This window comes from Vigna radiata, chromosome 1 (genome assembly GCF_000741045.1).
Source record: "Vigna radiata var. radiata cultivar VC1973A chromosome 1, Vradiata_ver6, whole genome shotgun sequence".
NCBI lineage: Eukaryota > Viridiplantae > Streptophyta > Magnoliopsida > Fabales > Fabaceae > Vigna > Vigna radiata.
The window spans coordinates 10,410,841-10,424,552 of NC_028351.1; positions in this window are offsets into that span (position 1 = coordinate 10,410,841).

A 13,712-nucleotide genomic window follows, 5' to 3' on the forward strand; every position below is an offset into this window, starting at 1 on the left:
TTTGCAAAAGGTAGGACTTAAGTGAACTTTTGAAAAAAGGAGGGACCACTTTGAACAGTTTTTGCAAAAGGTAGGACTTAAGTGAACTTTTGAAAAAAGGAGGGACCACTTTGAACAAACCCTCCCAAAGGAGGGACCAAAATAGGTATTAAACCTAGTTTAAATTGATTATGAAGAGTTTTTTATAAGAGCAGACTAGTTAATTTTTATAATTTGGGGGTGTGAAAAGAAAATACCTGGCGTTATAGTTCTGGGTGTCATAATAAGTCTGTGCATTTTATGACGGACAGAAAAGTCCATCATAATAGGTCCAGTGTATTATGACGGACTTTCTGTTACCTATTATAATAGGTCCAGTGTATTATGACAGACTTTCTGTTACCTATTATAATAGGTCCAGTGTATTATGACGGACTTTCTGTTACCTATTATAATAGGTCCAGTGTATTATAACAAATTTTCACTTATCCGTCATAATATAGTGAATTTATTATAACGCACCTAAATTTACCTATCATAATATATAGTGTTTTATGACGAAGTTTTTTCACCTATCATAATATGTAGAACATATTATGACAAGTAATTGTTCACCTATCATAATATATACTTTTCATAAATAAACTTTTATTACATACATTGTTCACCTATCATAAAAAATTTTTTGTAAAAAAAAAATCATTATTACATTTGACATATCTATTCAATTTTCAATTAATTTCCTGTATTATAATTTCATCAATCAATTTATAATCAATATAATATAAAATGAACATATTCAATTAAATTAACATAATGTGAAATCCATTTCAAACATTAAATTGTTCAATAATATNTAATACATAATTTGTAAATCATATTAAATCCAAATAACATCAACCTACACTACATTGTAATCAAGTTTCTACAATTTACTAACACTTAAAATAAAAGAAGCCCACTTAGTTCTAATGTCTTCAATGTTTGGAGCTTCCATTGGAGATGAATCATCAAAGATCTACAAATNAAATAATTAAGTTAGAACAATTTTGTACTNAACAGTTAGATAAGTATTAAGTTAGTNTTTTAATACCTTATCCCATGAATCAGTAATGTTTGTACAAATAATGGTGTGCATGTGCTTCATTACGTAATACCCACACTCATAGCTGCNCAATTGACGTTGACACTGCAAATTAAACACAAATAATCAAAACTCATTCAAACTAAGGANNCANAAGATCATATTTATACTTTAGCTATAGCCTTTGTACCATGTACCTTTGATCAATTTTGGTAAACCAACAATCACTCACTCACTCCNTCCATGTGAAGCAAGGGCATTTCTGAAAGACGAATAATTAAATATTTAAATAGACTAATTCATTGTGGTGGAATTACAAGCTGCTGAGCTTGCCATTGAATAAGTAACTACTGACTAAGTTTTACAATTCAATGTAAGTGAATGGAAACCAAACTAATTGCACAATCTAAGGTGACTTCGTCCTTTATTTATAGTGTCTGTATACCTACAAGGTCTTTTGGAATGGAAAGGGAGCTTTATGATGGGGACCACAGTGGCCAAAACAGCAGAAGAATTTCCCAAGGAATGATCCAAAATATGCCAACAAACAATTTCTTAACGAATATCCATTCTTAATAAACTGAAGAAATAAAAAAGTTATGTAAACTCCAACAGAAACAATATCACAAAAGCATTAATGTGTCCTAACTNCACAAGGTTGCCCAAAGAAAAGCAATGTAAAGCACGCTTTCATTTAAAAGGTAAAAATAAAAAACTTGGTCATCAAGGCACGACAAGAAGCACATAACCTTACAGNGTACAAACATGCAAAGTTACAAAGNGAGAAAAAGTGAAAACCCTTCAGCAGATACACCAAAATCACCTAAAACAATATAAACAGGAAATGGTTTGGTGATGAGGTCCCTCAACCAAGGTTTTGATCCAATATTCACCTCAAATTTGAAATCGCAACAAGAAATTATGAATGCATAGAAATATCAACAATAATTTTCTTTATACTTCAACATTCTAAAACGCTTCTTGCTTTACAGGAGTCAACACAATTCTCATCATATTTTGTATGGTGTCAAGTGCAATTTTAAACTAACAATACACACACTTCACAACAATTTGGTAATAACATGACTTTTGTATGACTAAAAAACNACATGAACAANCTGTANTAGACATAGAGAAAATGAAGAAATGAATTGAATTTACCTAAGGCCACCAAATGCCCGGGGGATCATCAACATACAACTCACAATCAACAGGGACATCAACACCATCCCCTGATTCCTCAGGAAGAGGACAACTCCCCTTTGTGCTAGCACCAATCGGGGGAGNCCCCTTTGGTGGACCTTGAATAGCCAATCCTAAGGATGCTATCTCATCCTAACGATTGACTTTTGTCCTCACTTTGTGATGGTGGAGGTGTAGATGGATAGCCATAATCTTAAGCTCCAATTTGTGTACATGTAAATGGAAAAATTGATTTAAAGAATTTAACTAGAAAAATAAGAGAAATTATAGATTTATATTTTCACTATCATGATAACTGACATTTATTTATAAAAAAAAAAGTACGTCAATATTAAATGTTAAAAAGTAATACAATACATATATGCTTAATACTATTAAACCCATATTTTTGTCAACAAGAAATGGATTAATACCAATAACTTTTATTCCGAAACAGTAAATTATTTATTTAAATTTTTATTACATTAAATTACATTAAATAAGTTATTACATTAAATTTTTATTTAAATAAAATATATTGTTCTTTTTAAAAATAGACAACTTTTGCAGCTAAATCTGCAAAGCTAAATCTGCTTTTGATTCAACTTTTAGTTGTCTCTTTTCCATGAGATTTACTTGATCTTAGCCAAAAGGCAGAGAAAGTTGTTTCTCTCTATGGCATTTACTGGTCCACCGTATTACCAATTTGCAGATTTCATGAAGAAAAAGTGCCACTTTTTTCCATTAATCCACTCGGAACCTACTTAGCTACTCTAACTTTAACATGTGTAGTCTTTATAAACAAATTTACAACTCCAAAGGGTCTTATAAATTAGTTTAGGTNTAGGAATGTAAAGTGGAGGTGTCCTCACTTTGTGAATGGTGAAAGAACTTCTTTGGACATTCAGAGTACCTTCCATCTTTCCACTGAAAATCAGAGACTAGTAATCTTCATCGGTTACTGAAATTTATTGAGGTAAAAGAAACTGATTTTTCCTCAAACTCTCAAATAAAGAGTTGATCTCTACCAACAGATTATTACCTTTCCAAACTTTGAGGATCAAACTCTTGACTAAAGAGCTTATCTCTGATCTCTCTCAAAAGATGCTCTTCCATGCATACAGACTCTTTATTTTTTATCTCAGTTTTCCTTCAATGCAGATAGATTTGTATAGTTCATACCAGTTCAAATAATAATAATAAAAACTCAAAATTTAATAACCAATTTAAACAACATATATATTCTTCTGTACACTCTCATAAGATAAAATTTCCCTCAANCTTTTCTCAGGGAAGGAAAAAAACATCAAACCCATTACTCCATTCTAAGTTTGTTGTTCTGTTTGCTCGACAGAGGTTGGTGTCATGGGATCTGTTTCATTAGCTCATAGGCAACTTATACAATTAGCTCCATATCAAGCAACAATAGTATTATTAACAAAACTAATATAATCTGGTATTTCACTGCAGATTTTAGGGATATCACATGAGGAGCAAACTCCTCATTAAAGAACCCAACAACAAAGAACATAAAAGAAACAGATAACGAAAGAAAGAAGAATACAGAGGAAACATATCAGCATTTTAAATCTCAAAAAGTGGCACATTACAGCTGACCCCAAAATTGCTTTTTTTGAAACATTTTTTTAGTTCATACCATATAGTATACATATAAATTCTAAACAACAGTNAGTTTACTCAAACTTTATGACATTCATAATTACAATAAAAAGTCACAGATATCTTAAACAAAACAAACGAGTAAATACTCTAAAGAAAAGTCAAATACAAGCTTCCTAGATAGGAAACATCAACCATCAAACAACATCTTCTAAGTCCAAGTCTTAATGACTTTCACTACTATTACAGTTNTAAATTTTATTTTTGGAAACTAAAATTTGAAAATAGCACCCCAAAGTCCCTACTTGGTCAACCACTGCTTCNACAAACTAATAAGAAAGCAACTAGGTTCAAAGCTGCTCAAGAATAAGACTAATATTTCTATTGTCCTTGCATTGGCAAATCAACAAACTAAGTAAGCAGAAAATAAACTAGTGAGGATTTGGTACCTTTGTGAAGAAGCTGCAAGCGTTGCCACCTAAACTTCCAAAAATAGACCAGAAACGCTTTATGGTACTACAAGTTGAACCAAAAATTAAGTGCATAAAAAATGGAAATGATGAGGTAGACAAGCAGGCATAAGATAGAGATTTCAGCTAAACCAAATGGAAGAAAGTTCAATTAAAAGATGCATAAGAAGACCTAAAAACATAAGGGAAAGAATTAGTCCAAAATTACATAAACCAACGTTATAAACAAATAAGTAATAAAATGCACAAATAAGTAATATAAACAAAGGATTTATGATTGGTTCTTTCCTTCCATAAAAGTGATCAACAACCTCCATTTCCATTTTGATTTATTCACCTTATAATATTGATATATGCATTAATTATGCTATCTGTAAGACAGTGCTGGGCCATATAAAAATAAATCAGAGGAGACATACAATAAAGTAATATGACAGTATCAGTTCCAGATATGTTTCACCATTAAAGAACTCACCAGTAAATTTATCAAACTTTTTATTGAATTTTCCACTTTCGTTAACCCATGATTTGCTGCCTGCAAACCCATGATTAGTTTGAGATTGTTCTTTAAATATTCAGAGTGTAATTTGACAAGTTAAAGATAAAGCACCTAACCTAGACAAAGGATGATTATCACAACCAAGAAAAATTTGTCCACGGAATTTTTTCTTCAAGATTGCAACTGCAAGGGAGGTTGCATCCTGTCGTGGAAACATAAAAAATGTGAGCACTGGTTCTAACCTCATCATAAAACAAAGCTAAATACATTAAGAAAACGAAAATATGTTGAAGAAAACAGAGAGGACNACCTCATTTAGAATACATAGGCTCAAGGTTTCTTAGATAATGTGATAATTATAAACATATCTTCATATTTGATATTAGTTTTTACTTGAGCCTTGCATTTTATATTTGCTTAAAACCAAATTGCTTATAATATGCAGATTTCTCCAAAGCAACGCATAATAATCACAAAGCAAATATCATCAAAATTTAACTACCATATCAAATGCACATTCAACAGAGTCTAAACAAACAAAATATGTTTGAAGCAAACATACAGAACATTGCTCTGTTTGACATTGGTTGTAACCCCCAAAAAACCAAAGTCANAAATTAATCTAAAACATAGTCGTGGTTGATATTGATAGTGTGTGGTACGTAAAGTTTGGGAATCCTAAGTGAAACCCAACACGTCTAATAGAAGAAAAATATCAAACAAATTAATAGAAGAAAATCATAACAAATTAGGAAAAAACAAATTAACAAAACCTACTTCGTCAGAGTTCGGAAATTTCGACGAACATCGGAGGCAGAAGCACAACCANAGTGCTNTCAGTTTGCACGGAGATATCGACGAACATGTCTTCCCCTAACNTAGCTCTCCTTCTCTCTATAACCTAAACCACAACCACAGTCGCGTGGAGGGAGTGTTCTCGGAGTGTTCGGAGGGAGGAGTGCCGAGAAATTAGAGATGCGTGGTGTGGGAGTGTCGAGAAATTAGAGATGCGTGGTGTTGACGCTGCTTTAGACACGAAGGAAGAGGCAAAGAGTGGAGTGTTTAGAGCTTCAGAGACGAAGAACGAGAGAGAAATGAAATGAAGGAAACCTTGAAATGAAATTAGGGAAATGTAAAAAATTAGAAAGGAGGAGATATTGTAACTGATTTCTAAATGTCCGTTATAATAGGTTATGTACTTATTTAAATTTTACCGCCGCGTTTATTATAACTGATTTAGAAAAATGCGTTATAATAGATCCTACACTTATTTACAAATTTGTCACTGCGTTTCATATTATAACTAATTTATAAAAGTGCGTTATAATATCAATCTATTATAACGGATAATTTTTATCTGTTATAATAGGATCGTTATAAAAACATATTTTTCCACTAGTGTGTTGTGAAACTGTCCACAGCTAGGTTGTGAAACTCTTTGGTTTCATCTCTGTATCTTGTACATTAATTCTTCCCAAGTTGTGATTTTGACACTTAAAATGACCAATCTATAAGAAAAACACAAAATCTCAATGTATGATCCGAACAAGAATAATGTATGATTAAATCATTCAATTAATGTAATTATATATACAAATGATCTAAACTAAAATATGAATGTAATTACATTTTATTTACACATCAACTAACAAGATATTTACAATCATTTTTTTTTTGTCTCCTCCTGTATTAGTTGAACTCCACATCATATTCAATGAATTAAAACCAATTTTTATATGACCAATATAATGATAGAATGTAAACTGATTTAGCATTTATCTAAATTTAAATAGATATTTAAAAGATGGAGTGTTTCAAACTAATAAAAATGATTACTATTACTATTGTTTTATTTCAAATTTATTTTCAAAATATTCCGAGATGAAAATTATTTTACAAAATATAATTTATTTCATTCAATGTTTTTTAACTGATAACAAAGCCAATTTGATTAAACCAATTACAAAAGCAATTAATTATACTCATGACAAAGTATTTCTGATGGAAGCCTCGACTGAATCCATGCCCGGAGGTGCTTCTCAGATGCAGAGACAGCAGCGGAGGATTGAAACAGTGTTGATGGATGAAGGTGCTCAAAGTGTTTGATGGAAGTCCGATGGTGTGTGGCTTTGGTGTAGTGGTGTAATCTAACTCAGAAAGCTTTCCTAGGGGGAAAGGAACTAGAGGATAGGCAAGATAACATTGCACAAGAGTGAACTTCAGAGTTTAGCTGAGAATTCAACAACATTTCATTACTCAAAATCAAGTTGCATTTACAAAGGATGAAACTCTCTATTTATAGATGAAGGAGAGCTTCTAATCTTGCTGTGCAAGCTATCCTATATGTGCACGTGGTGTAAAACAAAGGAAAGAAACTTGGAGAGCAAGCTACAAAGGCTGACTCAGCAGAAAACAATGAAGAAGATGAAGCTGTGGTTGTTGGCACTGGGCGGCAGGAAGAGGGCACTGGGCGCTAGCAGTGTTTCTTTCAAGTTTTATTTCCTTTGTCCTTTGCTTACGTGGCAGCCTTCTTGAGTTGCATAGACTTGGTTCCTCTTCTTTATTAATGTCCTACAAAAGTAAGGTAAAGTCATTTTATAAAGAGAAAGAGGATTTAGTAATTAATACTCGATAAGAGTAAAGTACTGAGTGCTTCCTCTTCCTCTTGGATTCTCTTGGACATGACTCTTGTTAAAGGTTCTATATTGAGCTTGGATGGTCCTCCATCAATTTCTATGCTCAAAGTTTTATTAAAAGATAGGTATATCAATGAACGAAACACTCAAGTGAATAGTAACACGTACTAACTAATATTTTTTTGTATTTTAATTTATAAACACTTCAAAATTTAAAATACTTAAAACGATCAGTAATTTGAAATATGGCATGTGATCAACACAATATTTTGTCAAAACTATTTTCCTAGTTTTATTTGTACCTCATAACAATGCTCGGTCATCTGTATTTTATAAAAACCTTAACATATACCATTAACATGTTTTAATATATATATATATGTAAATATACGTTTTAATCGTTTCAATGGTATTTTAAGTGTTATAGCAAATTGGGTAGGACAAAACAAAAAACAATGTTCTGCACCAAATAATTTTCTAAACATGCTAGAGCCTTACTTTATTCACCAAAATTATCTGTACGAGTCATATTATTTTGTGCTTTTCAATAAAGGATTACTGAAAAGATATAATATAAATTAAAAATCAGTCTAATTAGTATATAAAGGATTGTCGGTACTTTTAATTTAAAACATTACAATAAATTTATATTTTTTTATATGATATTAAAATTTCTTTTTTATTGAATATAAAATTTATATTGATACTTATATTCTCGATAATAAGCAACTTGTGATTTAATTTATGGAGAAGCAGAGACAGTATATAGATGAGACAAGAGTTTGTAGGATCACATGAATAGTGATGGAGTAAACGAGGAGGCAGCAATTGTTGTTGGGTGCTAATTAAATAGTTTGTGAATAATTTATTAGATTCTGGTCTGTGTGATAGCATAGATAGTAGAGTTATCCATGCACGCAACATGCATTACATAAAGGTTGTGGTTGTCATTGCAGAGACAAAAGGCACAATGGCCATGTTATAGAGCAGGTAGCAACCCCCGTAATTAAGCTTGTTTTAATTATAACTAGGGCAGCGCAAAACATTGAGCTTAAGATATGCAAGACTTTGTCTTCTTCGCTTAGCCGTTGGGTTTAGAGGAGAAAGTTTATTAGAGAGATACAACACTAATAAATATATATTTACAGCGCGCAGCAAAGGAAAAGAAGGCTAAAGGGGGAGAGAAAAGAGAAGAGAGAAGCCAAATAAAAGAAGGCAAGGAAAAATAAACTTTCTGATTCAATGCTCAGAGATATAAGAGAAGAAATTTATAAGAAAAGAGACTCAAAACAGAATAACAGAATAACAAAAAACACTGGTCAAACAGGAAACCGAACGGTGGGTAAGTGAGATCGAACAATGTATTGAACCTTCATAGGAACCATCAGGTGATTTGTGTACTGAGTCAACACAATTGAGCGGTTCAAGTTAATGAGACCAAACTGTGTAATGAAACAATACAAGACCGAACAGTCAAATGAACGTTGTATTGAATCAGCACAACCGAGCGGTTCAGTTGATGAGACCGAACGGTATAACTGTTATAATCTATTGAAAATGAGATTTATTAAAGAGATATAATATCAATAAAATCTGAGTTCAACCATATAAGTAATTGACAATATTTTCTTTTAAGATATAAATATTATATTAGTTATAATTCAGATATTATTTATAATTTGTGTAGATTTATGCATATGTCGTTCTTTTAATAGATTAAGAGTTATAAGATTTTTGTTTATGTGTGCCTATGTGTTTATATATATATATATATATATATATATATATATATATATATATATATATATATATATATATATATATTCTACTCTTTAAAATAATATATAAGAATTATTCTTTAAACCTTTTAATATGATATCATAGTTATGGTTAGAGACTGTCCTAACTATACTTGTTTGGTAGGCGTATTATTTCACTCGCTATCGAGTCACTATTGGACTATCCATTAATGTCTAGTCTCGCGCTCAAGATATATATATCTCGACGTGAAGGGTATGTTGGAAGTCTCCTAACGATTAGAAATAAAACTAATTTAAAATATATATAAGTAGGTGCAAACCTCAATTTATAAATCAGTTTTATAGAGTTAAATTAGCTTTAAAATCCAATTTTAAACACTCTCTACCAAAAACTTTAAGAGAAAAAATTTTAATCTTATATAATACTTTACTTTCTCATTTTTACTCAATATAAAACTTAGTTACAGTTAGAATTCTAACCAAAACAAATCATTCTTTTAGTACTGTGAGAATGTTGGTTAAGAATTTCTCAACTTAGGTTCAACTACATTAAAAATTGTAACAGTAGTTATAAATTTCTTTCAGTCTTTTGAAGTTATGTATTATAAGATACTTCTCATGCGGCATTTCTTATTTAAATCAAATATGTGGGGGAGCATAAGGAGAGTGGAAATATGTCTTGTCTTGTCCCTTCAAAATTTTCAAATTAGTGTATTATAATTAAGATTTATGAAAATTTAATTATAAAGCACGTTATTTAATATTAATGAATAGTGAAGCATAAAACTAATACAATAAAAAATAAAATTATTAAGATATTTTCTTTTCGTTGTCTTTCGAGTTATTTAGTATTTGTGTTTGTCTCCATCTTTTTTTTTCTGTTAAACCCAATTTTATTTATTTTTTTTATTTCTCATTTGTTTGGTTCTATGTTTGAATAAAAAGGTAATTTTATTTTATCCTAATAGTAAAATATTACTTTTATAATACATTTTTATTTTATTTTACGAGCTTTTGTGTAGTAACTTTTTTTTATATGAACATAAAAGAAAAAGTTAATTGTTATGTGTTCTTTTCATGACTCATTTTAAATTCTCATAGTTATTTTATAAATCTTGAACATTTTTTAAATAGGCACATTGATGGAAAATAAAAGAATGAACACACTTTTCAAAAATGATAAAAGCAAAATTATATGCGAATATGAAAACAAAATTCAACTTCTTCAACTTATTATGAAACATGAAAGTAATTGCCCAATTGTTCAATTAAAAAAAAAATCTTAACGAGATTAAAAGAATAATATTTTACCATTTTATTCTTATTTTGTTATTTTTGTATTTTTATTTAAATTCTTCTCTAGATATGTTTTAGTCTTTGAATAAAATAATTTTTCTATTTTTGTTTCTCATATTGTAATTCAATGAATATATAAAACATCCCAAAAAACGTCTTTTTGAATCTTATAATATTTGATGACAAAACTTAAAAAACACGAAGATAATGAGAAAAATTGAAAAATAATTTAGAAAATTAATTAAATTATAATTTTATTTTAACTTTACATAATGTTAAATTTACTGAGCAACTCAATTGGTGTTTGCTGGAGGAACCAACCTCGCTAAATGAAAGCCTATGACTATAATTTTTGTTTTTTTTTGTTATTTTTATGTGTTTTGAGCTTTGAACTTTATTTTATGATTTTTTAAGTTTTATTAAACTTATGTACCTATATATATAGAGGTATTAAAAGTTGATGTAGACACTTTGAATTATATTATATGCATTTGTATTATTTGAGAAAGAGTTCTTTTAGTTATTGAATTATAACTTTGATTTTTATCAAATATATTGTGATAAATATTCATTTAACTTATCAATCTATTAGATTATAACATCTTTTTTTCTGTTTTATTTCGCATTTTTCTTTTATTTATTTTATATTAGTCTACGTTTTCCTTATCCAAATTCAATAAAAAAGAAAGAGTTAATAATATGAAAGAATGTTAGCTATGAAAAGAAATATACAATATATTAATTGAATATAAATTTATATATCAACTTAGGTATAAATTAATTGAATATTAATTATAGCTTATTTTTAATATTTATTAAAGTTGAATTTGAACCAAAATTAATTTTATTTAATTTTAATATTTATATTTGTTGAAGTTAAATTATCTTAACAAACATTATAGTATTTATTTAAATTAGTTTTGATTAAGTAATGAGAATTTTTTTTCTAATTTTTATTTTACTATATATTAGTTTAGTCCATTTTGAATTTGATTGATTTTTAATATTTATTTAAGTCGGTTTATTTTATTTTTATTTGCATTTATTGAAGTTATTATTGATTAGAGGTATTTTTTATTTTAATATTTATTTAAATTAGTGTTAATCTTTTTATAAATTTATTTAGGTTAACATTAGTCTAATCAATACTAATATTATTTATTTATATGTTATAGATTTATGTCTTTCTTTTTAAGTAAGAGTGTATTTAAGTCTTAACTCAAATACTTATATTTAAATATAAATAAAGTATTGTAATACATGGAATGAAAATCTAAATCCTCCCATTAAAATTTCTCTCATATCTATCCACCTTCCTTTCTCTTCAAATATTATAATGAATGAATTGTGTTCTTGTTTATCAACATTTGTTAAATTAGTGCATTTCATACTTAAAATCCATTTTTAACAATCATATATATATATATATATATATATATATATATATATATATATATATATATATATATATATATATATATATATATATATATATATATAAATTTTTTTTCTTTTTTTTTCTTTTTTTTTTTCTGTTTTTAAAGTATCTTAACTGAAAACTTTAATCCATTATCCCTCGAAGAAACAGAAAAGGAAAAATAGCATGGAATGTTAGATCCTAATCATCTTTGTAATCAAATTAACCAAAAGACAGAAACCCACAAAACATAAAGGCATCGATTAGACTAGGCTTAAAGTTTCGAATATATTTTTATAAATCTTAAAACTAACTAACAAAATCAAATATACCATATAATTATATATGAATTTTTAAATACAGATTTACATACGAATATACGAATATATTTGTATATAATTTAGTTACACTTTTTTTATATATGGATTTTTATCCATATGTAATCCGTATATAATATCATTTTAAATACAAGTTTTAGACATTACATATGAAATTTGATGGTATGTAATTGCGATTTTTCTTATAGTGATTGTTCTTATAGATCAAAAGTATTTCTAAAGTTTCATAAATTTAATTAAAATGCACATTATTATACCTAAATTGTACTGTATGGATCGAACAGTCATAAAATAGCCTTATAATCAATTGAGACAAACGGTCAAGGACAAAAAGTCAGTGAAAATTTTTGGTATGTAATATCAAATTAATTTAGTAAAGTCTCGAGTTCTATAAATAAAAACAACGTAATTAATAAACAATTGGTTTTGATAAAAATGGTGAGTTTTACGAAGTTTTTATTAGATAAATATTGTTAACATATTGAGAAATTCGATAAATGCAAAGAGGATAAGATACTACAATAATTTTATATGTACTAATTGTTCCAACAGCTTTAAAGGAATAAAATAGATATGTTGTTGCGCAATACAAAGTGTAGTTGTCCTAAAATGTTACGAAAAACATTAGTATTATGATTAGTCATGTTGAAGTAATACGTAGATATTTATTCATTTTTTGTTGATAAAAAATATATATACTGTTAATGTAAGTATAAGTTGAAAATTTCACAGAAAATTGACTTATATATACAAAAAAATCATAAAATTTAAGTCTTAAAATTTTATAAGATAATATAAGATTTCTTATGAATAAATTATAATTTAGAAATATTAAATCCATCCGTTTCACTGTATATACATTCTAACAATACACATATAGTACATGTATATTCGAAAAAAAATTCTCTGTCACTATTTAACTATCATTTCACAATTTTTAACTTTTATATGAGTAAAATAGTTTTAACTTTTGTATTTAAAAGAAAATGAAAGATAATAAGAAGTAATGTTGTATTTAAGACACCGGTCAATATTAAATCTAACAATCTATACATTTAAGTATGTCACAAAGCACAATTACATATTATTTTTGAGATTAAACAGATGTGACTCATAAATCGAACGGTCATTTTATAAAACGAATACTTTTAACACAAGTTAATTTAAAACAAAGTATGATTATTACTAATTAAGTTATGATTAAATTTTTATTAATTTAAAATTTATTTTAAAATTTATAAATACAAGTTTGAAATGAAAAGATAAATGATAATGTTAACCTACTTAAATAATTAAGCTTTTAATAATTTTGACATCAAAATACTTTATGTGAATAATCTTCGATTTCATTCCGTAACAAATGTTAAATAGATATAAAAGAAATTTTGGTATGAAAATTTAATGGTATATAATAGGAGAGGTGTTATAATT